The sequence below is a fragment of the Callorhinus ursinus genome, unplaced genomic scaffold (assembly GCF_003265705.2).
Source record: "Callorhinus ursinus isolate GAN/ISIS: 27379988/994484 unplaced genomic scaffold, GSC_fseal_2.0 scaffold23, whole genome shotgun sequence".
Lineage (NCBI taxonomy): Eukaryota > Metazoa > Chordata > Mammalia > Carnivora > Otariidae > Callorhinus > Callorhinus ursinus.
The window spans coordinates 9,821,623-9,832,755 of NW_027397085.1; the positions used below are offsets into that span (position 1 = coordinate 9,821,623).

At 42.9% G+C, this 11,133-nt stretch overlaps 1 long non-coding RNA gene across 1 annotated transcript; it reads left to right on the plus strand.

Annotated features, from left to right (window-relative positions):
- The first annotated feature begins 501 nt into the window (after positions 1 to 501).
- On the plus strand, positions 502 to 10,883 carry LOC141374922 (uncharacterized). The gene is made up of 3 exons (XR_012382127.1): positions 502 to 594; positions 9,057 to 9,242; positions 10,711 to 10,883. It is a non-coding gene; the product is annotated as an uncharacterized lncRNA (long non-coding RNA).
- Positions 10,884 to 11,133: the final 250 nt, after the last annotated feature.

An 11,133-nucleotide genomic window follows, 5' to 3' on the forward strand; every position in this document is an offset into this window, starting at 1 on the left:
AGCCTCCTGAGACACAGGCAAAACAAAGAAGTTCCGAATATGCATCTGAAGGCATCACAAGGGACGAGGGCTTCATTGTATTGGGACCGAATAAGGTGCTGATTATGTAAGTGTCCTTACCTGCCTGTATTGAGCTTTGACTATTTCTAGCACATTGCTAAGAACTGAGGCTTCTCAGCGGCAGTGCCAAGGAAACTGTTGGAGGTTGCCAGTCATTTTAGAGAAATGCCATAGAACGCTGCATGCCAGATGGCTACTGATGAAAGTGATGAAGGTTCACGCTTGGAAATGAAGTCCAATTCCATATTTGGTCCTTCTTTCCTTCTTTCTCTTTTGAATGCATAAGAGAGTACAAACAGCCTTATTCTACTCCTGTCACACAAAATCCCCATTGTCCTTTCTTCCTTTAATAAGGTCCTGGAGAGATGGAGTCAAGTTAAATCCGCTTTATCCCAAAGCCTCAGAGGTCCCAGAGTCCTGTCTCTCACTGAGTCAGGCCTTTTCTCTTTTACCTCCTGTTACTCATGACTGCCAGAAACGACTGTCAAGGAACCCACTCAGGATCGGCCTGCCGGCAACTCAAGTTTCTGTGAGGTAAGTTTTTCCCATCTCAACATTTCATGGAATGGGAGGAGAAAAAAAAAAAAAAAAAGCCCTGCTAGAAATGTTTTATAATGGTTCTGCTTTGTAGAGGAAGTTCACCTAGTCTCTGCGAAGGGCCTTCCCTACAACCACACCCCCTGTCACCTTTTCTTTCTCTGACTAATGTATAATATTAGGAGTAATTGCTTCTTCCTCACTCCTAACATCCTAGGTGGAGGGTGCTCCAGTGGGACAGCAATGCTGGTCTGTCTTCCCTTCTTCTCTTACTCTGCCTCAGGAAAGTGAAGTGGTAATAAGAAAAATAAACCAAGCCTGCTTCTCCCAGCACCTTGCTTCTTTCACATTCAGAGCTAAGTGACCTCTGTCCCTCCATGCCGGCGCCTGGGCAGGTGTGCTTCGTCTGGGTTAGGCATCAGCTAGCCATCTTGCCTAGAATCATACAGCCATCATCCAAACTAAGGTTTTAACATAGTAAAGGTGACATCTTCATACTCTATCCGCTATTAGGTCCCTTCAAAGAACCCTGGCAGATGAGAAGTAGTAATATGAACTCCAAAAAATAGCCTTCACTCTTTCTGAGAAGATTTTTATTGGACAGAAAACATTGTGTCACTTTCTGTTCTTTGCCCTTGAGGTGTAGGAGGCCTTACTAGGAGAAAGGGAAAGATCAGATTTCTCAGTCCATCCTGAGGGTGACAAGAAAGCCCTGAGATGAGGCAGAACAAGTTAGGAAAACTCTACTTTTTGATGGCTTTAACTTGATTCTTATTTTTTGGGCTAGGTAAAAAGCATTTTGACATTCAGACATTCTGGGCTTATAACGGTCTGGGTCTCCTCCTTCCTTCCACCTACCATATTCCCATAAATACATCTCCAAAAATCCTTCCTAAAAGCTTTCCAGGAAGGGTGCTCTGGTCTCTGACAGCCAGACTGATATTACTCTCTACTTTTCCACTGTATTTTGTCTAAAGGCATTTGAATGAATAAACGAGTAATGATAAAAGAAATGGAACATCTCTTGCTTGCACATCTATAAAAGAGAGATGGGGAATTTCTCTGATGTTCTTCGGGGTTACTATTCTGCCCCACTGAAATGTCTCAGGGGCAGCTGGAGCCCAGAAGCTCCTCATTTGATAACCTAATAAAAAGTGTGAAGAACATGCAGCTTCATTTTCATCACACTGGACTCTGCTCTGCAATGGGGTTAGCATAAGGTCTGTAATATTTAGGCTTAGGCTTCAAATATCTTCATTGGGGCCAGATAGCTGGACCGCCCAGACTGAGACCAGGTCTCCACCAGCACAGGATGGTAAGGGAGAGGGCAGCATTCCAGGCAATTTGGAGGAACAGAGACTGAGCTTGGCTAGAAAAGACCTGAGAAAAGCAATTTTGATGCCCGGATAATCGCCCCCGTTGCTTGCAAAGCATGCCAGTGGAAACCTGTCCCAGGGGTTTCCAAGCTTAGAAAGTAAAATGATTGAAGCTCAATCCAGAATAAGGGTAGTGAGGCAATTAAGCAGGGGAACAAGTGGGGCCTTTGCCTGGAGCAACTTCTGTCCCATCAATTGAGAGAATTTACTTGCCCTCAAAGGAAGGTTATTTCAGCACCTGGCACCAGAATTCTCAATATATGAGCTCTGCAGTCGCCTTTGATCTGCACTTACCAGTTCCTGGATTATCAGGCAGTAACTAAGGGAAAGAACACGTTCTCTAGCTGCACTTGGTCCATGGGCTGTGATCAGCTATGAGGGCTGTAGCCACCACGTAGTTAGTCTACTTCATATATAGGCTTACTCATTGGGGCTCCCTTCCAGAGATTCAACTGAACAGATTTTAGTCACCCCTAAGGTCAGACTACATCTATACCTATGCTGTGGGTTACTTTTAGCTGCACACATATTTCATCTCCTACCCCCCGTGATAAGATGCCACCCAAAGAGACTCAAGGTACGATTTTTTTTGTTTTTCCAGAGGGGAAAAGACTTTGGGTTCAGGCAGTCCTGGATTCAAAATTTCAGCTGTGTGACTCAGAGAAGTCACTTCATTTCTCAATTTTCTCATCTAAAAAAAAGGGGGGGGGAATAATAGACATATAATCACACACAAAAAAAGACCTAATCACATAGATTTGTTCTAAAGACCAGTGAAACATTTTATGTCAAGGACCAAAACAGCCTACCATATGACTAGCAATATAATAAGTGCAGAATAAATGATCACTCTCTTCCCCAACCTCTTCCCCAAGCAGGACCCGGAGAGCTGTTCTAGACTAATGGTTCCATTCTGGTGGTGTGCTCATGAGAGCCAATTCCAGGAATTTTGTGAGTTGATGTCATGTTGGGAGCTTAACAATGGCCACAGTGGGAGTAATTCACTTTGCAGAAATCAGCAGACACTGTAAATCAGGCCTTCCATCCACCCAGCCAGAGTTCTGGTTTATTGACATATCACCAGTTGTCCTCAAGGTATGATCCAGCAACACCGGCAACCACATTGCCTGGAATCTTTTAGATATGCAAATTAACCAGTCACAGCCCAGCCCTAATAAATCACAAATTCTGGAGGTGGGGCCCAGAAATGTACTTTAACAAGCCCTTCCAGTGACAGGTGTATGTGGCATGTTAAATGGCCAGCAGGGCGGGTAGTGTGGCTGGAGTGAAGTAAGCCAGAGGGGGAGGGGTAAAAGGAGAGCGGGCAGTGGTGGTGAGGGCTGCAAAAACACTTTAAAGAGTTTGACTTGTGTTCCAAGTGACAAGGAAATGACCAGAGAGTTCTGAGCAGAAGAACATATCTTTTAAATCCCATTTTAAAGGACTGCTGTGATTCCTATGTTGAGAACAGATAGTAGGCACCAGGGAAGTAAGAGAAGACAGCAGCTTGGACCAGGAAGACAGAAATACATATGTTAAAAAGCGGTTGGCTTCCAGGTATATTGTGAAGATACAGCCAGTAGAATTAGCTGTTGATAGTTTAAAGGTAGAGAGAGAAAGAGAAGAGTCAAGAATGACTAAAAAGTTCCTTAGCCTGAGCCACTGGAAAAACAGATTTTCACTGAGATACAGAAAGAATGGGCTGATAAAAGGCAGCAGGTTGGAGATTAGGAGATCAGTCCATTTTGGACACAATGAGTTTGGAAGTCTATGAGGCATCAAGAGGAATTGTCCGGGAGGCCATTAGAACTGGAGTCTGGAGTTTGGGGGAGGAGCTGGGCTGAAGACACAGCTTTGGAAGTCATTAGCTTCCAGATGGTACTTGCTGAGTTGATATAACATAATGAATGCAGATGGAAGAAGTGGGTCCTAACTCTAGAAAGTGTAGAGTCTGGATGATGTGAAGGAACCAGCAAAGGACACAGAGAAAGGACAATCAATGAATATTATTAGTTCAATACAAATTACGGAAGCCTTCAGAAGGTTGAAATAACACACTGCAAGTAGCTGTACAACTTCAGTTCATGTGTCCCAGGACTTCCTATGTCCTTTCTTAACCGTCAGTGAGTAACGGAGTCTTCACTCACAACCTTCTAAGTAGAGGCAGTGTTGAGTTACATATGAAATGGGGCCCACTCTTCCTTCACCCTCTAAGATCCTGCAGGACTTGGTTCTCCCTAGGGAGTAGAAGACTTGTTACCACAAGCTAACCACAGCCAGTAGCCAGCTCAGCAGACCAGTCTGAAACTATGCCTGTGTTCGTGAATGTTTTTGCTTTATCAAAAGGAACATGTAATTATCTTAAAAATATAATTCTCCATCTTTAAAATAAGCAGGAACAGTCAAACCTTCTTAAGCCCACAGTGCTTTTACAAGGACAGTTTAATCAATTACCTTTTTAAGCTTTTAAAAGTCTCTGACTCATTTGAGCAAGTCGAGAAAAAAGACAAAACATCAGTATCTTGCTTGAAAAATATTGTGGTTATTGGCACTGAAACAAAAATAACACTAAAATAAAGGCACTGTGTTCCCCAAATCAAGTGTATGCCTCATTTTTTTCTTAAGAAATCTTCTTGCACTGGGGACTTCATGAGTCGTAAAAGCTTGCAACCTGCATAATGTGGCCTTGAACTGGCTCTTCTCTCTGATCATTCATTCCTTCCCGGGTAAAATGAGGATAATAATACCTACACAATAATGTGTATGTGGGAGGCACCCAACACAATGCTAGATACTCAAAACTCCCTTTCTATTGCCCTGGAAACAAACATGGCCCCAAGTAGTTGAAATGACCACTTCACACTTGAAAGAGTAGTGGTTAACAGTATAAAGCAAGAGAACATGTACTTGGAAGCATTTTCATCCAAGCAGAATATTCTGACTCCGTTGTTTATTTGTAGAGAATATTAGGGACACAACCTCATCAAAACAGCTGTGAAAAAATATAAAATGACTTAGTAAAAAAATTACAAAGTAATGTGCAAAGCAGGTATCATTGACCTTTTATTCCATCCATGACCTTACTGTGACTCTGAAGCTCTTCCTTAAGAGATGGATTAAGGATAACTATTTCCCACATTACTTAAGTTTTTCTAAATGGAAAATTTAGTGCTTACGTTTGTAACCTAGTCCAAACATATAGGTCGAAAGGCAGTACATTTGTCCAAACCCATATGAATGCACAACACCAAGCATGAACTCTAAGTAAAAGATGGACTTTGGGTAATAATGAGGTGTCAGTGTTCATCAATTTTAACAACTGGACCACACTGGTGGGGGATGCTGATAGTGAGGGAGGCTGTACATGTGTGAGGCAGGGTACATATGAGAAATCTCTGTACCTTCCTCTTAGTTTTGCTGTGAACCTAAAACTGAGCTAAAAAAATAAAATCCACTTAAAACTCTATAAGCAAAACATATTATACTTTAAAAACAACAATTTTTCAAAAAATCTTCTTGAAGTAACATGTACCCTCTTTGTGGTCAATAGGAGGCTCAGTGATACAAGGAAAGAGTTCTCAAATAAAGAGTCAGACTTAAGGCAACAGTCTTGCTCAAGGTAGAAAACCAATGGAATAGCCACCCCAGGCATGAGGGTCGGAGGAGGAGCTGACTGAGCCTCCCCTCCCCAGATAAGACTTGGTATATGAATCACGTTTAATGCAGTTTCTCCAAGTAGCTAACTCCCCCATATGTTAGGCTTCCCCATGGGAAACCTTCCATCTTACTTTATACTGGCTCCTTCTAGAGACTTCATTAAAAATGAATAAATAACCTAGCAAACAACAAGCAAGAGAATAATTATGGTCAATGTTTTCTGCGACAACATATGTGAGGCAACCCATACTTCACCAGCTCTGAAGGAAATTCAGAGTTGTTTCTGGAACACTCTTTCCTGACGCTCTCCCACCTTAGCTTCTCCTGGAGTCCCTCCTGCTTTACTGAAAGGTCCTTCTCTGTTTCCCCAATGCCTTCCTCTGCCTCTACCTACCTCTAAAATGTGAGGGCTCCTCTGCTTTTCTTATGCTATACATGCTCGCTCTCAGATTCCCTTTCTAGGCACAAAAAGGCACCTGGGTATCCCATCTGTGCTGGGGTCGCAGGAGATGGTGCTGGACCCAGGGAGGGGAAAGATCTGGCTTGAAAATTTGAGGAAAGGGTAGCAGGGTTGAATAGGGGACCTTTGTCTGAACTACCAGTCATAAAGAAAATTAAGAGCTAATTTTCCTGTTGCTCTGACTTCAGTTACCATTTATATGTTGAGGGATCCTCAGATCTCTATCTCCAGCACAGCATTTCTCACAAGCTTTACAACCTTGTATCTCTACCTGAATATCCCCCATGGAACTCAAACTAAAAAAAAAAAAGTCAAAAAATCACATGATTCATCTTCTAATTTCAAACCTACTTCTTGGTTTTTTTTTTTCACAATTTTTGGGGGACCACCATTTGTCTAGTTATCCAAGCTAAAAACTTTTTCCCCTTCTCCCCGACTCCCATTCCCCAAATCCAATTAGAAATCTTATAAATTCTGCAACCCAAATATTCTGTGGCTCCATCACATCACTAAGTCAAAGAAGCCCGAAGTTCTGTAAGCTGCCCCGATCTGGCCCCAGGCTAGCCCTAGTGATTAAATCTAGGAAACACAGCACCTGAGGGTGTCCTTCAAGGACAGCTCAAGAGACACACCACTCTTGTGGCTGCACACATTTTTTTTCCCTGTCAGTAATTAGTTTTTACCCCTTTAGTAAATTGCTGGGCAGTTTTAATTTTCCTTGACATCTGGCATTCCTCTTACCCTCCCAATTTCTCTTTTGGCACGTAATCATCTCTTGAGAATTCTAGGATTCAGGTCTTTGCTATGTCAATGCCATCACCATCTGTTAGCCATGGTGAAGGGGTCCCCTGGGGATCAAAATGATACTGCAGCCCCATGACTGGGACAAGTCATACATGCAGAGGTTTCCAACACCAAAATGGCGTTGCGCCCTCTGTCGGCTGGGAGGACACCGCCACAGAAGAAATATGCCCTGGACAATACATAATTCTATTAAGGAAGGGCCTAAGAGTCCAGTTTCTATTTGAGTTCTCTGAAGAAAGAAAAAAGAGGTAGAATTTGGGGATCAGCAGGGGTTGGGAGAATGGAAAGACACAGCTTAAGTTCTCCATCCCAATCAAAAGAAAGAAGATTGGGAAAGCACTGTCAACTCTCATGAAGCTAAGACATCATTTCATGAATTATTCTATAGAAGTTTAATGAGAATCTACTCTGGCTAGGTAGGAGGACAGACTGATAGAGCTGTTTGACGATTGCTGTGGTCAATAGGTATACAGCACAGAGGTAGCTGAAAATAAGGAAACAGGCACTGTCACTAGAACTGTAATGAGTGGGATGAGGGGAATGGGAAGGAGGTTATATGTGGACATGTGACATGGGTAGAGAACAAGATTTAGGAGAGAATGAAGAAAATCTTGCTAAAGGAAATGATATCTAAGTTGAGACCAGAAAGTGAATAAGAATTAATCACAGTGCAGCAAAGGGAATGTGAATAGGGGAGAAGGGCTCTGGAAGAAGGGAACAGTATAAGCAAAGGTTCAGAGATGAGTAACAGCCTGGTTTGTGTAGGCCTCCAAACGAAGTTCAAACTGGCTTGTGTAAAATTCAAATGAGACAGGAGACCAGACAACCTTTGGGTTTTGAAGTCTCTTATTAGCCATATGAAGAAATTTTGACTTTGTCATATTTTGTATTTAGAAATATCCCTCTTCGTTGGGGAGAATGGATTACAGTGGGGAAGGGTTATTTATTAGGAGGCTCACAGCAGTAATTCAGACGAGAAATCATGATGGCTTGTATTAGGGGAATAATGACGGGGATATAAATAAGTCACTGTGTTCAAAGAATGTTTAGGAGCTGAAATCTAAGAATTGATGGTTACATGTGAAAGTTGAAAAGAAAGGAAGGAGGACTCCAGGGCTCTGGCATGAGCTATCTGTGGGGTAGGAATCACTTAGGCTAGGATAGGAAACTAGAGAGAAAAGCAAGTTGAGGGAAAGTGATGAAGAAGGCTAGAAAGCCGAGTTCCTGACATGCTCACTTCTCCATCAGGCAGTCCACTCAAGCTGAAGTCCGCAGTAAGCAGGTAAGCATGGGTGTCAGGAAAGAGAGGCAGAAGGGCGGAGGAGATGAGCGCATCAAGAGCACGTGGCAGGGCATGGGAGGTGAGGACACCTACCATGGAGAACGGGGAACAGAGACTCCAAGGCTCGCAAACAGGGCCATGAGTGGTCCTTGCCGAGAGATGCTCTCAGAAGAAGGACGGGAGCTGCTGTGGTCTGGAGAGCAGGACCTTTCAGTAGGAAAGGGATCGAAAATTTATAACAAGACACTGCACTTATCAAAAAATGGAATCCCTACGTGCTGATAGGTGAGGAGGTTCAAAATAAATCACGTGAAAAGAGCAGGTTGAAGAATAGTATGTGAGGTATCATCTCATTGTTTGTTTGTTTGTTTGTTTCTTTTCTCATATTGAAACTGATTTGAATATTTCAAGAGACTGTCCAAAAAAGATCCTTAAGAAAGTGAGACTGGAGAGTCCCAGACAGGAGGAGGTGACTAAATCACCACTTCGTGGACCTCCAGTACTGATGGAACAGTTTGCATCTTGAGTGCATCTTATATTTGTACACAAGTTTAAGTCTGTGGGCAAGGGTGAGAGTGGCTGGCAGTATTAACCTTGCAGAGAACTAAAGTAAAATGAAAATGAAAACTATTCATTAGCTTGGCAACAAGGAAATCATGAGTGGGTTCATGGAAATCTTTTCAGTGGACTGATGGGGCTGCATCCGCAGATAGTTGTCTTAAAGTGGGAAAAGAGGAGGAGAAAATCTGTGTAGAGAACTCCATCAGGAAGACTGGTTATAAAGAGAAAGGAAGAGGTACAGCAGTTACAGGAGGGAGCTGGGGGTCAACAAGGAGACTTTTTACTATGGAAAGTTAAAAATACCTTGACATCTTGACAGGACTCACTTCAACCTGAAGGGAGCTCATGCAGAAGAAGGAAGGAGTGCAGGGACTGAAGACACACATCTCAGACGGGTCGGAAGGAATGGGACTCAGAGAAAAGGCACAGGAGGTAAGCCTGGGCAGGAGGAGAGACACCTCCATCGCTGCCAAGTCCGTGAAGAGGAAAGAGTAAAGGCACATAGGTAAGTCTATCCAGCTAGCAGCACTTATACACACCAGAGTCTCGGGCTCCAGAAATTTCCCTGGGTGCAAGAAAAGATATAATAAAATTCTATGCTGCAGGCCTGTTGGCAGAGGAATTTGGAGTTTGAATATTACTATCTACAATAAAAACATATCAACATATCCTCTCTTTGTGATTGTAAAAGATCTTACGTATGGGGGCGCCGGGGTGGCTCAGTCGTTAAGCGTCTGCCTTCGGCTCAGGTCATGATCCCAGGGTCCTGGGATCGAGCCCTGCATCGGGCTCCCTGTTCCGCGGGGAAGCCTGCTTCTCCCTCTCCCACTCCCCCTGCTTGTGTTCCCTCTCTCGCTACGTCTCCCTCTGTCAAATAAATAAATAAAATCTTTAAAAAAAAAAAAAAAAGATGTACGAACAGTGCTTTTGAAGGGGTTGTCATTTGTATCCAGATAAGCTGTATGAATTTGTAATTGTCTCTCCATTCTTTATTTACACCCAAGAAGTCATGCAATATGGCAATATTAATTTATTTTACGAGTAATGCTGTGAGTCTCTCTAGGTCTTCTTTGTCTGTATGTACTTGCATTCAGCACAAGGCCCAGCAAAGAGTCACTGCTCAATTAATGTTTAATCAACAAATGAATGTAATTCTGAAAAAAAAAAACAGTTGGTGCTTTATTCTGACCTGTACCACCATGAAAAATTTTTAAATGTATCTACGCACACACATAAACTGCCACACAGATTTTATTCTTGAAAGCTTACAAAGAAGCAATTGCAAGGGTGCTTTGGGAAATGGAAAAAAAAGAAGAGTTTGCAAGAGCTCTCGGTGCAGACTCACCTGTGTATATATACTCCATGTTGCTCACTTTGACATGAGTCATGACTTCAAAATAATAAGACAACTTAACGCTTTTTCACACCTCAAAAAAGGGTTATGCTCCTCATGCCAGCCTGCTGTGCACAATTATAGGAGAGAAACCACAGGGAGTAACCAGTTGCTAACAAGCATCCCCTAGAACATCCAAGGATTTTTACCAATATATTCACTCACCAGAGCTGCCCAGTGCAAATTCAATCAGGCCTTTCATTTATGCATCCTGATGGCAGACTGCCCTGAAGGACCAGATTGCTCCAAGGGATTGCAGGGATGGAATCTCGTACGTCGAAATAAGTGGCTCCATTTTTTTTCCTCCTCCCTGGCTACAATCAGAATTCATTACCATCTGAGGGCTATTTACCAGTCTGTATAAAAGGAGTTAAATGTTGGGCTAACAGATTGGAAATATGTCCACGTAACACGATTTGCTCTCCCCACTGGCATGCATAATGGCAGCCTAGCAAAAGGGCCAAGAATGCAAAACACATCACAGCTACTGAGCTGCATCCCAGGTGGGCCAGCTCTGACAGGTTGAAGGCAGACTGACCAGAAAGCCATTACTGATCTAAACTCTGATTTTATACAACAGGAAGAAGACCTTTTGGAAGTCCAAGATTTATTTTTTCAAGTAAATTGAAAGGCTGGCCTTCTACACAGAGCACTCCCAGTCTAAATTATAGAGATTGCTTCTGACCGCCACACACTAAGACTGGCACTGTTTGGTTGAGACATCCCTTCTGAAACACCTCGTGTTTCTTTTTGCTCTCCTTTTCATCGCATACACCAGCACTTTGACAAGCTAACCTCTAGCAAGGTTCTTTCTTCTGCCAGGCTTAAGAGATTTGAGAAGCAAAAAAAGAAAAAGACAAAAAGAAAAGTGTGAGTGATGAGACAAAGTCAGAGGGTGAGCAGGAGAGGACAGAGGTCTCCCTGTGGGTGGTGTGACATTTTTGTTCTGAGGAGCTCAAGGCAATATTGCACAAACTCCCCTACACTCCCAAGTATATTCATG